The following is a 17,836-nucleotide window of genomic DNA, read 5'->3' on the forward strand; positions in this document are numbered from 1 at the left end:
ACTGTTAGCAGGTGGGGACTGGGAGATGTTTATTATGAGTTTTTCATCTTTAGTATAATTACCGAAAAAAACAAAATAAAAAGATGTCGTTGTATTTTGTTTCCTAGAATTTTTTTTTCCAGGGGAGGGCATGGCTGTGGGTTCTTTTCTTTCTTTTTTTTTTCTTTTCTTTTCTTTCTTTTTTTTTTTTCTTTTGCCTGCTTCTTCCAAGGCAGGCAGGTGACTTAAGAGTTTTAGTGCCAGAGGACTCCTCAAGTTCAGCGCTGAGCCCTGTACCACGCTTCCTAGGCCCGGGGAAGTGGAATGGCTGCCAGCTTTGACGGACATCTGCTTTACTGGGTCCTAGGTGTTGAAGTCTGAGGGTAAGGTCTGAGGCTAATCGACTGAGGCTACTGCCGTGTCCGTACTTTGGGCTAGTGACTTTCTGGGTCTGATCTCTCTATCTGGAGATCTGGCCAAAGTGCACCTGTTGGAGGTGAGGCTAATATGCTAACTCCTTATAAACAGGCTGTTAATATTTATTAAGTGTGTAGTATGAACCAAGCCCCACGTCGTCTTTTTTAGCTGCATAATTTTGCTAAATCCCTCAGCCGCCCTCTGAAGCGGATACCAGTGTCAAATCCTATTTTGCGTGGGAAGGCCAAAACGCACAACCCAAGCGAAGAAGCAGCAGAAGAGAATTTAAAACCAAGTATGTGTTCTCTCATACCACAAGCAGATCTTCCAGGTCTCATCTGAGATGCCTCCTCCCAAAAGCCTTCCTGGATTTCCAGAGGCCGAGGGGCTGTGGTAACTTCTCCTAGGGCCTAACTCCTGGGGCCTCCTGGGTCTCTGCATGCAGATATCCCTCTGAAATGCCACTCTCAGAAGAAGCCAGGAGCCACCCAGTTTCTGATTCCCACTGGAAAATGTAGCTTAGGAACCTAGGCCAAGTGTAGGTCTCATCCTGGAAACTGTGTGATGCAAACCTTTAAATTTGGCTTCTGTGTCTCAAGGATGGACGAGGATACACACACAGACACACACACACACACACACACACACACACACACACACACACACACCATATAGAAATCTAGAGCTTTTCCTTCCTTCCTTCCTTCCTTCCTTCCTTCCTCTTTCTTCGGGGTCAGCTTTCAAATGTTTTCCTCTCTGAGTGATGATTTTGAAGTTTTTCTGGAAAATTCCACATCTCTGCACCAGCACCCAGGTTGGGGCTGAAGGTCTTTTACTTTCCCAGTCAGCATGGAGCAAAATGCCTTGTTCCTTTGCAGCCTGCTCCCCCAGGAATGGAGGGGTAGATAATTAGCACGTCCCTGGGAACCGGCCCAGGGCATGCTGTGTGCTACACACTGGTGGCAGGACACCTCGCTACACTCTAAATCCTTGGGTACATCCCCACCCCCACCCAATCTTGTCAGGGCAGGAGGGTTTACCCAGCACCACCTTCCGCTGGGAGACAAGACTGCATCAAGCCAAGAGTGGACACGGCCCACTCTCCCAAGGCGATGTCTTTAGATCTAGCCAGTAGCGTGTAGCATCTGACCTGCTGAACCTTTGTACTCCTCAAGGTCACCATCCTGCCAAGTGATATATAGATTATCTCAAATCTGAAAACACTCTAAAATCTGAAACAGGAGTACGTCCACGATGCCCAGTGTGGAAAACTACCCGCCCCTACCTCACAATCGAGGGCAGAAGCATTTAAAATATTGCTGGCTGGGTAGCCCAGTTGGTAAAGCGTACACTCTGCGTGCGTGGCACCTTGGGTCCTATGCCCCGCACTGCATAAACCAGCTGTAGAAGCTGGAGGGTCAGAGTTCAAGGTCATCTTCTACTATATAATGAGTTTGAGGCTAGCCTGGGCTACATGAATCCTTGAAGGAAAAAAAAAAAAAAAGGAAGAGGGTTAGTGATCTAGATAGCTCAGCTGGTCAAAGTGCTTGCTGCCAAGCCCAAACCTAAATTAGATCCCTGAGACCCACACAGGAGAAGGAGAGAAAGTACTGGAAAGTCTGGAGCTTGATGGCTAAGGCCACACGCTCCCTGTGGCATGTGCATCCACACAGACACGCATACATTTTTTTCTTTTTAATTTAGTTAGAAAAAAAATTTTTTTTGAGTCAGGATCTATGTAGCCCTGGCTGACCTGGAACTCTCTGCGTAGACGAGACTGGCCTGGAGTTCACAGAGAACTGCTTGACTCTGCCTCCCAGGTGCTGAATTGAAAGGCTGTGCCTGTAAAATAAAAAGTAACTAAATATGTTTTTTAGAAAAATACTGGGTGGGTGATTGGGGGAGAACCCTCACAGAACCAGGGGGAGGAGGGATGGGATAGGGGATTTATGGGTAGGAAACAGGGAAAGGGGATAACATTTGAAATGTAAATAAAAAATACAATTAAAAAAAGGGGGAAAAAAGAAAAAGAATGCCAGGAAGGAAGAGAGGAGGGTGGGGGAGGAGGGGTAAAGGAAGGAAGGGAGGAAGGAAGAGAGGGAGGGAGGGAAGGAGGGAAGGAGGGAGGGGCTGTGTGTATAAGTTAGGCATTAACACAGTGAATTTCACTTTTGGCCTTTAGTACCCTCGTCAAGATATCTCATGATATATGTAAATATTCCAAAGTCCAAAAACATCTAAAAATCTAGAAGTACTTTAGGTTCCAAGCATTTCTGAAAGGTTTCCACCTGCATCTCTATAGGAGATGGTGTTTTCCTCAGATGCCCCCGCGGCCTCGGCTAAGCAAGCCCTTGAACTGCGGAATGAGAAAATTGTCCCTGCTGGTCCTCACTACAGTCTCAGGGCATCAATCAGCCTGTGATGCTGCTCTGTGACAGTGGCTCTCAAATGTCCTGGGCACTTGGGATTCTGTCCTCTCTATGTCTCTGTCTCTATCTCTCTGTCTCTGTCTCTCTCTTGTGTCTCTGTGTCTCTGTCTCTCTCTCTGTCCCTGTCTCCCTGTCTCTCTCTGTGTCTCTGCCTCTCTGTCTCTCTGTGTCTCTGTCTCTCTCTCTGTGTCTCTGTCTCTCTCTGTGTCTCTGTCTCTGTCTCTCTCTGTGTCTCTGTCTCTGTCTCTCTCTGTGTGTGTCTCTCTGTGTGTCTCTGTCTCTCTCTGTCTCTCTGTCTCTCTGTCTCTCTCTCTGCGTCTCTGTCTCTCTGTTTCTCTCTTTCTGTATCTCTGTCTCTGTCTCTCTGTGTCTGTCTCTGTCTCTCTCTGTGTTTGTCTCTCTGTGTGTCTCTGTCTCTGTCTCTGTCTCTGTCTCTGTCTGTCTCTCTCTCTCTCATGTGTGTACACGTATTTGGTTTGGTTTCTCTGGACAGGGTTTCTCTGTGTAGCCCTGGCTGTCCTAGACCTCACTCTGCAGACCAGGCTGGTCTCAAACTCAAGCTCCTTCTGTCTCAGGTTCCTGAATGCTGGTATTACCGTGTGTACAAGCACAGCCCTTTGTAGCCTTGAAAAGTAACCAGCACAAATTTTTAATTTGTATAAATTTTATCTATTAGTACTTATTATATTAGAAATTAAAACCGAGATAAAAACCATTTGCTTAATATCTTTAAATGTAATCATCGAAAGCCCATTACATTGCCATGCAGGGGTGGCCCACTCCTTTAACCCTAGCACTTGGAAAGTAGAGGCAGGCAGACCTCTAAGTTCCAGGACTACATAGAGAAATCTTGTCTCCGAAAACAGAAACAAAAATTAAAAAGCCCATTACATTAACATACATTTTTATAAGAATGGTTATTTTTCAAAACAAAAGTTTAGTGATAATGTCATTGCTGGCTTATGTTTGTGTGTGTGTTTGTGTGTGTGTGTGTGTGTGTGTGTGTGGTATATGTGCATACATGTGGTGTGTGTATGTGTTATGGATGTGCGTGTCGTATGTGTGTTTATATGTGTATGTGTGTTGGTTATAGTATGTGTGTATTAATTAGTTAATTAATTAATCATTAGAAGACTCACTGAGCCTGAAGCTTGCTCTTTTCAGCATGGGCAGCTGGCTAGCAAGTTCTCTGTAGGTGCTGGGATTATAGTCACGTGTAGCTATGCCTGGCTTTTGCAGGGTTTTGGGGATTTGCTTTCTTTTTTTTTTTTTTTGGTTCTTTTTTTCGGAGTTGGGGACCGAACCCAGGGCCTTGCGCTTCCTAAGTAAGCGCTCTACCACTGAGCTAAATCCCCAGCCCCGGGGATTTGCTTTCAAAGCAAGTGTTCTTACTCACTGAGCCATCTCTCCAGGTCCCACCTTACGTTTTATATGTCTGACAAGAGAAGGTGGCCGGGTTCTTCTCCTCTGTGCTTCTGGGATCCGTTGGGTTTTGCTGTGAAGAAAGTGCTACTTTCTGTATCCGCGCAGGAACTTGGGAGGCAGAGGCAGGCAGATCTCTGAGTTTGAGGCTAACCAGGGATCCACAGAGAAACCCTTCTCAAGAAAGGATATCCAAAACCAAAAATAAACAAAAGCACTGTTTTGCATGCACGTTCGCGCGCGCGTGCACACACATAGAAAAAGAAGACACCTTTGCATCCTTGCAGATGCAAAGATCTACACTGTTTTGCCAAACACAAGGACTTCTTTCTTAGAGGTTCTCTGCCAGTGCGGAATTTGAAACCGCATCAGTGAGCTTGAGTGCTCCATTGCAGTAAAACCCACTAGTCTATCTCACACTATTCCAGTAAAACCCACTGGTCTATCTCACACTCGGGATGACTTATTTCCTAGTTCCGGGATCTTGTAACTTTACCCACGGGTCACCGAGGGATGCAGATCTCAACGTTGACACGTTTCGTTATGTGATATTTAAGAAAAAAAAGAGTCACAGCTGTTAATATCATCTGTGATCTCATCAGAAAAGCTATTAAATATCAGGACACTGTCAAAGTCACCAGCGATACAGGTTTCCAAAAGCCTGTTTTTTTGCCGGAAGGCTTGGAGTTTGACACTGGTGACAGTCCCTACCCCCACCCTAACCCCCCCCAAGTAGCAACCACTTTAGAGAATGCAGCTGCTCCTGTGCTCCAGTCTGATGAATCCTGGTGTCTTTCAGGGGGAAATGGGGGTCTCCCCAAGAGGTGGCTTGCTATGCTTTTGCTCTCTCATGCTTTGCTTAACTCACCCCGGCATTGGATTTGGGGATACAATCAAAGGGCTCCACATATCAGTCTTGTTCATTCCTGAGAATCTTAGGGAGAGGGCTGGGGGACGTGGCTCAACTGGCTGAGTGCTTGCCTAGCACGCATGAAGCTCTGGGTTCAATCCCCAGCACTGCATAAACCTGCTTGGTGGTTGCACATCTGTAACCCTGGCACCGGGGAGGTGAAGACAGGTTCGGAAGTTCACAGCCATCAGCTGCAAGTGAGTTCGAGACCTGCCGGCTTTTGGGAGTATGTCACAGAAAAAGAATCAAAGGGCCAGGATCTCATCCAGATTGGCTATTCCTGTCTTTGTCTTGGGTGCTTAAGCGGCACAGTTTTTCGAGGGAACAGGGCTGAGGAGAGCGATGGCTCCCTTTGCCCTTTCCTGCTGGAAGCCCTCATCCCATCACCGCAATGTAAAGCCATGGGGTGACCACCAGTTATCATGAAAGGGATTTTGACTTCATGGGGCCTCTGAGGACTGCTACCCTTGGCCGTCACAATCTCCCTCTTGTCCAGGCACTAGCTTGGTTTCTGCTGTCTGACAGGACACTGCCCTTGTTCTGAGTCCACGCTTGGGTGTTCTTGACTGATTTGCTTCAGCCTCTCCTCCCTACGCCTGTCTCCTGCCTCTGAATGGTCCATCTGAAGTGAAGCTACAGGAGGGGGAGATGGGTATTGGGGCTGGGCGGGGGTGGGAGGGGTGTGAGGTGGTGGTGGGGGGTGGGGTGTGTGAGGTGGGGGTGGGGGGTGGGAGGGGTTTGAGGTGGGGGTGGGGGGTGGGGGGTGTGAGGTGGGGGTGGGGGGGTGGGAGGGGTGTGAGGTGGGGGGGTGGGGGGTGGGGGTGGTCGGGAGGAGGGGAGGGTGAGGGTGTAGAGGCATTCTAGGGGCTCTAGGCAGTGGAGAGAATGCTCCCTAAACCTGACTGCCGGTGGTGCAGCCAAATCCATGGACTCTGGCAATAGATGAGGCATTCTCCTGTGGTTATCTTGCCCCTCAGGGATCAGACCTATCTTGAAATTAGGCTCCCACTACCTCCTGTCTCACAGGGGCCCGGTTTCCCATCAGACACCTGCCTCTCACTCAGGGTCCTGGAGCCAAAGGCAGGCAGGCTCCTTCTCTCCTCCTCCCCTCCCCTCCCCCTCCCCTCCTCTTCTTCTCCCTTCCCCTCCCCCTCCTCCTTCCCGCTGCTGGCCTCAGCCTCCCTCTGCTTCTATCCCTTCCCCCATCCCCCTCCCCCAGCATGGCAGCTCGTCCAAGACACTGAGTTTTGTGCCTTCTATCAGGGCACCCCGAGAGCGAGAGAAAATATCTGTCCAGTGAGGGGGGGGATGGAGAAGCCTCTTGTTTTCACCTCTCAGCGACTGGTTTTCCCAACTTTCCCATCCCAGCTCCTGTGGAACAAAGGGCCTCTGGCCCCGTGCGCTGGGCCAGTCCCAGCAAGGGGACTCACCAGCGACTCTTTATTGAGTCTTCAAGCGCAGGCCAGGCACTCCATTAAAAAGCCATTCCCTTTTGTGCTGCCCGGCCCCCAGCTGTCCCCCCTCTCATGTGACGGTCGGTCACAGTTGTAAAACAACAACACACGGAGTTGGCAACTAACGAGGCTTTTTTTCAAGCCCGGGTCTCCATGGCAACCTCTGTCAATCACCCCTCAGGAGCGCTTTAACCTGACCAAGAGAGAGAAATAAAATAATAATAATAATGAAGAAGAAGAAGAAGAAGAAGAAGAAGAAGAAGAAGAAGAAGAAGAGGAAGAGGAAGAGGAAGAGGAAGAGGAAGAGGAAGAGGAAGAGGAAGAAGAAGAAGAAGAAGAAGAAGAAGAAGAAGAAGAAGAAGAAGAAGAAGAAGAAGAAGAAGAAGAAAGAGTAGGAGACCAAGAGAGGCCAATAGACAACCATGTGTGTGTGTGTCGGGGGGAGGTGTCAGGAAGTTTCTAGAACACACATGAACATTTAATCAGTTAGGCAGGGCTATGACAGGAAGGGACAGTCAGGTTAGCACGTTAATTCGCACAAATACTTTTTACATTGCCCTAACCTTCGGAAGACTCCTAACATTGTTCTGTGGTCCGTAAAATGATAGACCATGGTTGTCTGTGGGCAGAGCTGTAAGAGGAAGAAAGACGGTCCCGTGGGCGGCTATAGGAAATGGATGGCACCACAGGTCCAAACCTAAAGGTGCCCAGTTGATGGCCTTAAGCCAATAGGGACAGCCATTTGGCACTTGGCTGAAGTCCACCAGGGTGCCCCAGCCCTTCCATGTGCGGCCCAGTGCCAATGGGGATAGCCCGCAGTACGTGGCTGGCATGGTGCCAAAGGGACACTTGAGGGACCCCATCCTGGGCGCCATGTAGTGAAAGGCTCAGATCTACCATTGTAACATGTTGAAGGGGAAGCCCAGTGTGGTGGGCAACAGTAAGACCCTTCATTCTTCACGTGCTGCTGTGCCAACAGATGCCCAGTCCTTGGGCACGTGGCATCATGCCCAGGGTGAGTTCAACCTTCCACGTGTTGGCATGATGCCGGGGCATGGGAAGCCTGAGCCCTCCTCCCAATCCCCCACCTTGCCCCCTGACACTCATACATGCTGTCTGGCTGCTAGCCAGGGACTCCACAGGTTCCCAGGTCTGAGCAGTCTGGGCACGGGCTGTGGGCAGCCTTGGCAGCTGCCGCCTGGTTCTTCTGCTGCCTCTGATTGGGAAGAAGGCAAAGGCTGGCTTCTCGGGCCAGCCCTCATTGCTCAGTATCCAGAAATCTAGCGTGTAGACACTTTGCCTGGAGTAGTGAGAGGGCAGAAATTCCTATTCTGATTGCTGGCACCTTGGGCAAAAGTTTTGCTCAATCTTGGAGTCTAGAGGCTCAATCTGAGGCCTGCGTAGAGCAAAGAAGGTGATCTTGGAGCCCTCCTCCCAAACCAACCCCCCAGAAGTGGGGAATCAAAGGGGTGTTGGCTCAGAGCACTGTTGGTCAGTGCTGCATTCCCAGAACCCCAAGGATAAGATGCTTAAATCTAGGTGTTGGGAGGCTGGACTTCTTTCTCCAACTTACAAACCTCGTGTCAAAATAGCAAACACACTTACGAGTGAGTAGGTGGATGTTGAACTAGAACACCGAGTTTCAGGATTATTTGCTGTGCATAAAGGCTATGAACTAGGCTCTGTGACGGGTGACAGGCTCTACCGCTCATGTTTGACACCCTGCCCTGATTACTGAGCCTCCCCTGCCCTGCCACGGACCCTGTAGTAGACCACTCCCTGCCTCTGCCCAGCTCACCCACCTCTCCTTCTCCTCATCCCAGGCCCCCACAACTCCCCCATCGGTCTTACTCAGTCTGAACCCTTCCTGCTCCAGCACTCTGCTCACTTCCAAAGAAGATGAAGCAAAGACCTCTGTGGTTGATTGACTCTTCTCATATTCCTCCCCTCTGCCCCAGCATCCACAGTAGGGACGCTGGCTGGGGACTTGACACAGTGACGCTTCGTGACATCTCAGTGTGTTCACAGTGGTTGACTCATTCCCTGAGTCCACTTCTCTAAGACAGCACACAGGCCAAGAAAGACCCCTGGGCTCACTCTTGTCTCCCTCTTTCCTTTCGTGGGAGTCCCGTGTGACTGCTTTGGGAGCACCCTCCAGGGACTACAGTGGCCTTGGTGTGTGTGTGGGGGGGCATCTGTTTCTCTCCTTTCCTGGGTGCCCTGGGAAGCTCCTGCAAGAAAAGAATGCTAGCAATCTGCTGGTGTAGTGAGCTGGCACGGCACCCAGGCAGGACTGTGCTGTGCCAGGGCCTAGTAAAGACATTGGCGAGAACTGCCTTCCCCATGCCTGGAGTTTCCTCCGGCCGGCTTGGCACGCAGCCTTCAGCTCGGCCTGAGGCAGAACAAGGGCGAGGTGGCCTCCTTGTCAGGACCCAGAGGGCTGTGTACACTCTTCCTCTGGCTCAAGAGAGGGGGAACGCGGTGGCGGTTAGGGTTCTGTAACAGTGGAGGAAGAGACAGAGTGCATGGGAAGGACAATGTCCCGGACTCTCTCCGCCAATCTGTGACTCCAAAGCCTGGGGACCAAGCTTCGCCTCTCCCAGCCTCTTGTTCTCCTCTGTAGACTGGGGTGTGGACTGTCCCCCTCTGCCGTTTCATGAGTCAAGAACTTAAAAAGGCTTCGCTCAGCCCTGGATGTGTCAGCCTCTGCTGGGTATAAACTTTTTTTCTTTTCTCTTTCAGTAATATCAAACCCAGGGCTTCTGCATCCACTCTACCACTGAGCTGGATGCCCGATTTTTTTTCATGTGTGTTTTTGGATGCCCCCCCACCTCTGTTTGTGTTATTTGTGTGTGTGTGTGTGTGTGTGTGTGTGTGTGTGTGTGTGTGTGTGTGTGTAGACTAGAGGTAGACTTTGGGCATCTGTCTCCATCACTCTCTAACTCTACCTTAGATATTTAATATATATGGGTGTCTTGTCAGCACAGATGTCTGTGTACCGCATGCATGCCTGGTGCATGTGGAGGCCAGAACAGGCCATGAGATCCCTCTAACTTGAGTCACAGACTGTGGTGACCATGTGGTTGCTGGGAATCAAACCCGGGACCTTTGGATGTGCAGCCAGGGCTCTTAACCATTGAGCCATCTCTCCAGCCCCCATCCGATTCTTTAGGACCAAATCTCTCACTGAACTTGGGGCTTGTCATTTTGGCTGGACTGCCTGGTTAGCAAGCCCCAGGAAAATACCTGTTTCTTCTGCCTTACCAGCTGATTGTGGGTGCGCACTACCACACTGGGCTTGTATATGGGTACTTGAGATCCGAACCCAGGTCCCAATGTTTATACAGTGGATACTTGACCCACTAAGCCATTTCCCAGACCCTGATTTCCAATTTTCATTATCTATCTATCTATCTATCTATCTATCTATCTATATCTATCTATCTATATCTATCTATCTATCTATCTATCTATCTATCATCTATCTATCTATCTATACTTTTTATTTTGAAATATGATCCAATTCAAGTAGCCCAGGATGACTTTAAACTCACTCTTTTTAGCCTCATAATCCTCCTGCCTCAGTTCCATGAGTAGCCTGGAATATAACTGTATGCTGGGCTAAATATGAGCCAGGAAGGTGATGGCGAGAGCCAGAAGGCGCCCGTTCTAAGGGTGGTTCGAGGTGTCCGCGCGTTGGCACGTGGAAAGCCTTTAACACTGAGTTTGACGACAGTAAATGCCAGCCAGCATCAGTTTGATCACTGTCTCTGTGGCTATTTCCCAGTATGCTGAGGCAAAGCTTCGCTCAACCCTTGCTTCTGAGTGACTTGGAGAAGACAGCTCCCTCCAGAGGTCACCTGCCTTTCTAGAACACTCAGCAGTGTCCCTGGCCCACGCAATTATACCTCAACACCTACCCTGCTATCTTAAGCCCCGACATTTCCCCTTCCTGGTCTCTGGCTATCATCTACCTGTCCAAGATGCCCCGGGCATCATCCTCTCTGGGGTTTCCTAGCAAAAAGGACTTTCCAAAGTGCCCGCCCCCCAAGGCCTCCTCCCCAGGCCTGGAGTCTAACTGTGTACAGTAACATAGTAGCTGAATGAACTTCAGTTTCAAAGGTTAATATCAAAATCTGGAGTGGATTACCTAAAAATTACTTACAACACCATTAAAATTCTGAACTCCTTTTGTTGTGGCTGTAAATTAATTTAAAATGTCAGGTTTTTTGAGAAATCCAATAAGAGATTGAGCCAGCAGAGCAATCTGCAAACTGTCTGGCAAAGAGGAAAGTGTGTCTCTTCAATCGACAAGGAAAAATATGGAGCTTAACTGGAACCATATGGCTGAGTACTTGAGAGAAGTCTGCGGAAAGGGGAGGGGGAGGGGGAGGTGGGCAGGAGCTCAGCTGACAGCCACACGCACACAGCAGGCTGGCTGTGGCCTTGGCATTGGCGCAGGAGAGGGGCCTGGCGGACGCCTGGCACACAGCCTACTTGGCTGCCCAGTGTCCACAGTCATCAGGAAGCCCTAGGCTGCAACTCAGTCAAGTCAGTGATCTTAACACTTCCTCTCTAGGTCTGTCCAGGGCCTTCTGGCCATCTGGGGATCCTACCCCCACCCCTAAAGGGGTTTGAACCCCATCCCTTGGGGGAGAACCTGGCCATCCAGCTTCCCTGCCTTGGACAGCCACCTGCATGTCTCTGAGGGCCACCTCCCCTCAGTTCTCCATGGGCTCCCTCCAGGCCAACATGTGGTCCCCATTACTCCTGAATTCCCCCAGATTTACAACACATTAAGTAATTTGTAAGTTATTTCAACTCCAATCTGCTAGAGTTGAGAAAATCAAAATTAAATTCAAACCACAAGGAAACTTCAAAGAGAGAAGAGGAAGAGAAAATTTGAGTGCCTTCTCTCCTCAGGTCCCCGTATGTCCCCTTTCCATCCCCACTCCCAGGATCCCAGCCAGCATCCACCCTTGCCTCCCTTCCTCTAGACCTCCCCTTTCCCCTGCCTGTCTGTTGCCTAGGGGCCCTTCCCCACAGCCTGTGGTAGGCAGTGTCCAGGTGACTTTTCAGGTAAATATGCAGAAGTCCAGGGGACAGCTCTGGAACTCATGCTGGGGTGGGAGGGTTGCCGCTGGTTGCAGCTGGTAGCCACTTTGCCTCCCAGGGGCCCTCTCTGCTACTGGTAGGTCCTTCCTGGCCACCAAGCTGATCTTGACCCGTTTTGGGGGGCTGATCTCCATCCTTGTGTTCTAGCTCCCTCAGTGCCTGGGGCAGCTGGCAGCTGGTGGGCACCACCTGGCCCCTCCATTTAGTAGCTCAGGTTACTCTGTTTTGTCTCTCTACCCTTTAAAAGAGCCTTGTAAATAAGCAAGCACTGGGTGCCAAGCACCTTAGGCACTTCGCCAGGCTGGTAAATATTTCAGTAGTGACTTGGTAACAGTTGTGCTCACTTTGATTCTCTTCGGAAAGGTTCCTGGTGATGGGGAAGGGCCCGGGCTCTGGGAACCGATTTGCCGGTTATTTATACTCGACTCTGACCACGTGAACTTCGCTCTGTCCCGTGAACCACACGCCGGGGTATTTTTAAAGCTCGGGGGACGGGGGTTGGGGGACACTTGCCTTACACCCTTTCAGCAAGGGTGCTTGCTCTAGAAGTACCATGGCAAGAGAGCTCTGGGGCCGGCAGTTTGGGAAAGTAGACTTAGTCCATGACCCAAAGGGATCTGAAAGACATGACTGATGTCAGAGTTTGGCTGCGCACACGGTGTGGATGTCCTGCTGGTGGTCTGTCCGGGAGGATCCTCCAGTTGATTTTTCTTGGGATGAACCCTAAGGAGCGAGGGAAGAGGTCTCTGGGTTTGGGGCCTGTGAACCCTGGAAGATATCATGTTAGTGTGGCCACCAAAGATGGCCCCAGGAAACGGTCGTGACCCCAGCCAGGAGCATTTAAGAGAAGGGCAACAGATGGATGGATTCTCTAGCATCTAGTTCCGGGGAATCTGTTCTTACCACAGGGAGGAGAAAGTAGAAGACGGAGAAGGAAGGGTAGCAGCGGATAGGAACAAGCCTCTAGCCAGAACTGCTAACTGGATGCCCTGGAGTCTATCTAGGCCTTCCCTCTAGGCCTGGGCGGGAGATCCTGCAAAGCACAGGGCCTCCCTGCCCATTGCCAGGAAGATGATCTACCCAGCCAGGCGAAGCTTTGCTGTGTCCTGTGAGGCCTATGCTGCCCGAGACTGGGTACTAGCGAAGGAGTGGGTGAGGCAGTGGGGTGGGTATGGGCGTCTGGCTTTAATAGATCCTCAGAGCCACAGCCACTCACTCCTTTGTTTTATGGGTGGTTTTAATGTACAGATGGGTTTGTTTTAAAGGGGCTCTAAATCATGGCATGGTGAGAGCCAAGTATTGTGCCCCAACGGCTGTGTGGTGAACCCTCATAAGGTGGGCACAATCAAAGTAGGAATAAGACGGGGCTTCTCTCTCTTGACTAATGTGGTAGACGGGACAGGGGAAAGTGGGTGATCTGCGTTCCGGTAGGACGGGCCCGATGTTGTATAGAGCACCCTTTTTCTCATTCCGCTTCCAAGCTGCCATCTACAAGGAAGGGTGGGGCCTTCCCACTCCAGCTCACAGCTAGGGTGCCGTTCAGCTGACCAGCTAGCCTACTGCCACTCCCAGCCGCCTGCCCTTCCTCCCTGGGCTCCTGGCGCCATGATGCGCGCCACCCGTCTGCACCCACGCACACCCTATTGGTGCTCAGCCGCCGTGGGCGCGAGTCAGGTGAGCAGCAGACATTGTAGCAGACCCAACTCACCTCCTTCCCGGCGGGACTGGTGCCAGGGTTGTGCTCTTCCCGGAAGGCTTCCAAGCACCCCCGCTCGGCATCCTGCTCAGCCTGTTCTCAGGGTGCGGGGGCAGGTCTTTTTGGGGGGAGAATGTCTGCCCCATGCTGCCCTGGCGCCAGCTCTTCCTCAAGGCCCTGGTGGAATCGCCTGAGGGAAGCAGCTGGGCTGGAGCAGGGGCTGAGGTACTTCTGGGATGGGAATCAAGAGGGAAGACACCATCTTCCTCCAGCACTCATTCTTTTGTAGTGGCAGACACACAGCCTTGGACCAACCTATGGTGGTGTTCACTGCATGCTTCCTGCTTGGTGGCTTCTCAAGGTGTTGGGGTTATTTTTTGTAACTTCCAGCAAGACTTAGAGCCCAACACTCAGGGCAAGTCTCAAGGACCTCCATGACAGCTCAGCCTTGTGCTTTGGTTGTCCAGTGTCAAGTTTTCAACATATCTGGAAAGTTGGAAGAGTTCCGTGGAGGGTGCAGGACGGGGGAAGAGGCCTTCTCTTTGGTTTTCTGAGACAGGGTATGGTTTTACATGTAGTCCAAACGAACCTTGAACTTGTTTTTAGCCCAGGCTGGCTTTGAGCCAATGATTGTCTTGTCACAGCCTCCCAAGTGCTTGGGTATGGGTACATACTACTATGCCCAGAAGAGACCTTTGCTCCCAAGTTGTCCAAACTCCAGGCAGAGACCAGTTCCCCAACATACTAGGCCCCACGTTTGGTATCCTCTTGTCTCTCTCAGTCCTGGCGCCGGTGTGAGGAGAAGGCTACTCTAGAGGATCTGACACTGGCTCTTAGCCTTGCTTGGAACCGTGTGGCACCCAGAAAGCTCTTTGCCCTAACTAGGTCACTTGAGCAAGGTATGCCTTTTCCTTCTGACTTCCCCTTGGCCTTTGGGAACAGGAGTCTCTTCTGCCCTCCTTCCCTTCCCCGATGTCCCTAGCCCACAGGAGGAGTCAGAAACCCTAGGTCCTTTGGAAAACGGTGTCATGGAAGCTACTCTAGGAAGCTGTTGGCCGGACCAGTTTGTTGACCACATGGGGGTAGGCCCAGGGCATAGATGCCTGCGCAGCTTCAGTGGGTATTTACAAGTCTTGAGATTCCACAGAGCCTCTGTGTCTTCTGAAGGAGGGGATGCCGTGCCTCGGTTTCCCTGGGTGGTGCAACTCAGTAGGTTCTATGATGACCTTGAGGTTAAAAAAAAAAGCAACATGAAAGGCAGGAAAGAGAAGCAGAGCTTGGTGACTGAGGGGACCCAGAGAGGCAGCCAGGGACGCCTCTAGGCCATAAGAAAGGCCTGCTTCTAGTTCTTTCACAGAGTCTCGAGGTTGGCTGGGCTGAGGCCCTGTGGCGATCCCACTTGCGAGCCGGGTAGACGCTGGAACCCACGACTTTCGTCAGCGGGCACCTAAGGCCTCAGGTACAGCCTAGCGAGGGAGATGAACCAGTGCGTGCAGCAGAAGGTCAGGGACAGACAAAGGGGAACCAGAGCCATGCGGACCCTCCACCTCCTCCAGCCCAGCACGGGGTCTCGAGATGAGGGGGACGAGCTGGCAGGTAGCCAGTTGCCCTGTTTCTCCTTGATGCCTGCGTGGCGTGCGTCCTGGCTTCAAGCTCCCCGAGAGCAGGGAATGGAGGGGATCCTATGAAAATGATGATATGTGACAATCAGTCACAGCAATTAGTGTTTTGGTTAACAGGCCTTTTTTGTTTTCTCTCACCCAGACAGAATGTCACAAATAAATCCTCTCCTGCATTTGCATATTAATTGGATCGGAGACGTCAAGCATCTTTCATTAAAGAAAATGATCTGCATATTTGGAGACATAAAATAGTTATTTTGATGGGTTTTTTTTCCTAAGATCAGGGGGTGGGGGAGGTAGGTGATAGGAGTTCTAGGATGGAGGTAAAGCAGAAGCAGAGCCAGCCAGCCCCTCTGTCTAGTTAACCCTCTGCGGTCTGGACTCGATGGGCCAAGGTTGGGCAGGAAGATAATTAGTCCGTAATAAATCAAGGCTCCAAGGGGCCCCTGGGCCCGGCGTGGCTGTTAGGCAGAAGGTCCCCTCGCTAGAGTTATGAGTGAAGAGATGGGCTTGGTGCTTAAACTTCTTCTTAAGTCCCTCCCTTGGGAGCGAGTAGCTGTCCAGGGAGACAGCGGACATGAAGGCGTGGCCGGGTGTCCACCTTGTAGCCTGTGTAGCTGAGTCCCTCCTCATCTTGGGTCGCTGGTCAAGCCCTGTATCTGCTTTCACCATAGCTCACCTCTCTCCACATGCTGTGACTTTCTACTCCCTGTGTCTTTCACATTCTTCGCCAACCGTCCTTCTGCTCCTCTACCCCGATGGAAAGGTTTCTGAGAGCAGCAGAAGCAAAACTTAAGAGTCATTATCACTGAACTCGAAATAACCCAGAAAGCTACAGGACCCATATTAGGGCATGAGTCCCCGGGGAAAGCAGAGGGAATGGACAGTTTTTGATAGGCGACTCTGACCGTCCACGGCATTCTCCATTCTCCTGTCCCCTTCCTGCCTATGGGAGCCATTTGTTCAGGAGGGCAGCAGGGATGGCTTCCCTGAGACAGCTCTGAGCTCTCTCAAGTGAGCTCTCTCCAGCCCCAGGTGCACCCCCTTAGCAGATACCAGTCAGGAAGAGGTCGAGGTGCTCATGACAGTGATGGCCGCCGCTGTCACTTTCCACAAACTTTGCTCAGGTCTCTGCACTCGCCGTCTCCCATTTCCATGGCCCTCTGCGACCGGCCCTCTCGCCATGTACTCTTTACAGATAAGGAAACTCGACCTCAGAGAGTTCAGATAACACGCCTAGAGGTGTCCATCAGAGCTGAGAACTTGCAGCCAGAGTGGGGCTCTCTTTGGCCGGGTTGTGATATAGTGGGGACCTGTGGCAGGGTAGCTCCAGGTCTGACCCTTGCCTGTTACTTAGGCATGAGGCTGCTTTGTGATATAGTACAGCGGGTGACAATGGCTTTCTTCATGGGTGACCTCTTCACCCCATTGAGGGGACAAGAAGAGGTGCCATCCCCCGGATATTAGAAATGACTGTGGGTATCTTCTGGGGACTTTTCTGAATGCCAGAGGTAGTATCTTCCATTCACATTAATTTATATATAGTTTTGCTTAGAACTTTGAAGTGTGCATCTCGGCCTCAGTCAGAACACACACACACACACACACCACACACACACGCACACACACACCACACACACACACACACACCATCAACCAGCCTCTCCTCATGCCCTAGGTCCATGGAGACCTGGATATCCCACAGAAACCTGTGGTTTGGTACTTCCTCTCCAATACCCAGACTCTAAAATACCTGCGCCCCCAATGCCAGCTGCAGGGAGTTGTACTTGAGCCAGATCCAGATACCACTTCCCAGGTCAAGGCTCTAGAAGGTCTCCTGAGCCAGGGGACAGGGGTGATTGCTCCCCAAAGCTCCTGACAGCTGTGCCCCATCTTGTTCCTTGGTTGTCCCCTGGCCCTCCATAACTTCCAGTTGTACCTGCTTTTGGTAGGGGAGGAACAAAAGCAGATGTCATGTGTCCCTCACATTTGGGAATTTTGCATTAGGAGCCTGAGGAACCCTCTAGAGGAGCAAGAGGAGTGGCAAGGTATCTTCTGGAGCCTGGGGGAGCCCTGGAGCAGGTGTTTCTGTTAAAAGTCAAGAAGCCAAGTTGTTTTAATATGGTTGTAGCTGCTAGTTTGATAAATCAAAATAATTAAAAATAATAAATTCGATTCTTCACCCAGCAAGCTGTGTGTGGGCGCGAGACCTGGGCTCCAGAGCTCGGACCGGGGAGGTGGGAGAGGACCCCGGAGCACGGGGATCACGGAATCATAACAGAGGAGGTGGGCAGAGCCCGACACAGGGGTCAGACGCTCTCAGAACTGATTAAGGGAGAACTGTCTTTCACGGTAAGAGAATCAGCCAGACAGGCCAGAGCCCCTGCTGGCTTTGCCTCTGGCTGTGTGGAATTGGGCCAACCTTGGTTTCCTCATCTGTCAAATGGCGTGATAGCCCTATCGGCCTGTGGGGCTGTGTCAGGAGTCAGGCTTTGCATAGCGCTCGAGCATATGGTGAACAGTCACGACCCATAGGAACACAGCCCTCATCCTCCCTGCACTAGAGGGGCTTCAGTTTCCTCTCTTGTCCCCTCTTTGTACCAGTTTTGGCTACAAGCACAAAATCCCAGATCCCAGTGCTTGGGCTGCTAAACAGACGCACAGCTTCCGGAGACTTCCTCCCTCTGTGGGCTGTTGTCCTAACACAGGACCGTTCTGTTTACGAGGACATCCCCTAGTTCAGGGCGGTTTCCAATCACAGTATTCCACTGGTTTCAGTACGGGGCCAGGAA

At 51.2% G+C, this 17,836-nt stretch overlaps 1 protein-coding gene and 1 long non-coding RNA gene across 4 annotated transcripts in view; one reads left to right on the forward strand and one right to left on the reverse strand.

Annotated features, from left to right (window-relative positions):
• The window catches only part of Casz1 (castor zinc finger 1), a 149,955-nt gene that overhangs the window by 57,155 nt on the left and 74,964 nt on the right, over window positions 1-17,836 (forward strand).
• LOC120103035 (uncharacterized) lies at window positions 11,601-16,373 on the reverse strand. The gene is made up of 4 exons (XR_005505104.2): window positions 16,101-16,373; window positions 15,724-15,814; window positions 13,435-14,648; window positions 11,601-12,449 (listed from the first exon to the last, which is right to left on the reverse strand). It is a non-coding gene; the product is annotated as an uncharacterized LOC120103035 (long non-coding RNA).

Source organism: Rattus norvegicus, chromosome 5 (assembly GCF_036323735.1).
Source record: "Rattus norvegicus strain BN/NHsdMcwi chromosome 5, GRCr8, whole genome shotgun sequence".
Classification (NCBI taxonomy): Eukaryota; Metazoa; Chordata; class Mammalia; order Rodentia; family Muridae; genus Rattus; species Rattus norvegicus.